Here is a 2,613-nt window from a genome sequence, read left to right as displayed (position 1 = left end):
ATGGGGGAAGCGTGGGGCACGGGGAAGGAATATCATGGGAAGTGGGAGCCAACGGTGACAGGTTTCATAACCTCGTCGCCTTATTAGAGTAGAAATACTTAAAACTAACTTAAACCTAGTAGAAAAGTCATTATTAGGGGGCGGGGGAGGGGCTAAAAAAGTGCCTCGTCACACTATCTACTTCCAAAATCAACTAAAATTAATTATCATTCGATTTTTATAAAAAATATTTTTTTGAACAATGAACCATGCGATCATAATTATTTTCGAAAATTGAAATCTATCAAATTATTCTAAATGAATCGATAAAAATTCTCAGTTATTAATCGTAGCGATTTTTCAACTACTTAACTATTTCCAAAAATCAACTAAAATTTATTATCATTGGATTTTTACAAAAAAAAATTTTTGAACAATTAACCACGCGATTCTACTTGTTTTCAAAAATGAAATCTATCAAATTACGGTGATTCAATCAATAAAATTTCTCGGTTACTAATCGTCGCGATTTCCAACTATTTAATTGATTACACAAATTAATGAATTTTAACTATCATTGAATTTTTACAACAATATTGTCTTGAATAATTAATCACACGATGCTAATTATTTTTCAAAAATTAAATCTATCAAAAAAAATTGTGATTTTCAATCGACAAAATTTCTCGGTTATTAATCGTTGCGATTTTTCAACTATTTAATTATTTCCAAAATTAACTAACCGAAATTGTCATTCAATTTAACAAAACTCTTGCATAATTAATCATTACAATTCCAATTATTTTACAAATTGAAATCTGTCAAATTATGTTGCGATTCAATTGATGGAAATTAACGATTATTAATCATCGCGATTTACAATTATTTAATCATTTTTAAAACCAATTAAATTCAATTGTGATTCAATTTTTAGCCCAATTTTGAATAATTAATCACTGTAATTCCGATTATTTGACGAAATCAAATTCATCGCATTTAATCGTGAGTCGATTGATAAAACTGCTTGATTATTAGTCATCGTGATTTTGACTAATAAAAAAAAATTTTCCTACAATCAATTCATTTAATTGGTATTCAAATTTCATTAAGGTTCCGGATTATTAACTATTGCGATTTTTCTTGTTTCAATTATTTTTAAAATCAATTATGAAAAATCAATTATCACAATTCCCAATTAATTTTCCCCCAATTAAAATTGCCAATCGACTGACTCTACCCTTTTCCTAAAGGCAGGAACAGAGGGTGAATTATTCCGGAGATCTACCAGGACAACACCAGAAGCAAATCTTATAATATTTAATCTAAAAGTTTTCATTTTTCCATCCAATATTGTACTTTCAAATGATTTAAGGATGATCGAACTAATTGAAAGAATTTTAATATAAAATTCAAAATCCCTTCAGAGAAAGAGAGTTAATAAGTTTTGTTAGATAAAATAATAATTATTATTAAAATCTGTTGTTCTCAAAGAGATCATACAAAAATAATTTTTTTTATGAAAACATATTAAAATAAAGGAAAATTTTGATCATAGCGGGATTGAATTCCTCAAGTTCCTATTGATCTATGTACAAAAGAAAATTAAAATTTCCTTAACCAAAAGTGTATTGTCATCTCTTATTTGATTCCTCCAAGCATTTACTCCGATTCCAAGCTATTTCCAAAGAGTAGGTTTAAAACAGAAGAAGTTGATACTTATAGATTTGCATCGTTTATTTGATAATTACTTTCAAAAATTTAAAAACGTAACGTAACACATATATGTTATAGAGCACTCAGTATTGATTCCTGTTCATATCTGTATCTAAATGTCCATGTGGATAACATTGAGAGTTCAAAAATAATTTGACATCTAACATTTTACAATGATCAAAATTACTGGTATTTTTTTTATTCCTAATTTTTTGGATTTGTTTGACAACCAAGGATAATTTCAAGTTGCGCTGCAGTCTTCACTGCTCATGCATATTTCTTCGATACCGGAAGCACTGGATACTCATATAAGTTCCATGATCTGGGGGAATCATTCTGAATGAAATGGAGAAATTCAATTCTTTTGGTATCTGATAGTGTGACGTACGGGATCAACCATTCTATTTTCTTAATATTAATTCTCAAATCTTCATCGGCGGTTTGAATAACATGTAACGAGATTTTTCTCGTTACGGGTTGAAATCCCCCTGGTAACAGAAAAGAACCCTGTTGTATGGACAGTGGAGGCGGAATAGCCATCTAGCGGAGCCGAAGAGCTCTCGGATGGATGGCAGGTAAGACTTTCCTCCGATGAGGGGCCAAAGGCATAGCGGTTTGGGTGGAAACTGCGACCCTTGTCGGCCCTGAGGACGTTAGTAGACTGCGCATATTTGGAGTTGTCTCAGCATGTGATAGGGAGTATTGGGGCCGACGTACAGGCCGTCCAACTGAGCAACTCCGAAGCGTTACTGACTTAGACTAGGGACCAACGGCCAGGTGAGAGGACTGGTGCCCCCGGGATCCCGTCGGGTTGATTGGCCGTGGCACGGGTAACGGAATGACCGTGTTGCCGCCGAGATATCCAGACTAGGGGGGGAAGGCCCTAGGAGATTTCGGGCAGTCGAGCGCGAGCTCTCGATT

Source organism: Fopius arisanus, unplaced genomic scaffold (genome assembly GCF_000806365.1).
Source record: "Fopius arisanus strain USDA-PBARC FA_bdor unplaced genomic scaffold, ASM80636v1 scaffold00218, whole genome shotgun sequence".
NCBI lineage: Eukaryota > Metazoa > Arthropoda > Insecta > Hymenoptera > Braconidae > Fopius > Fopius arisanus.
Note: the sequence above shows the minus strand (reverse complement) of the source record.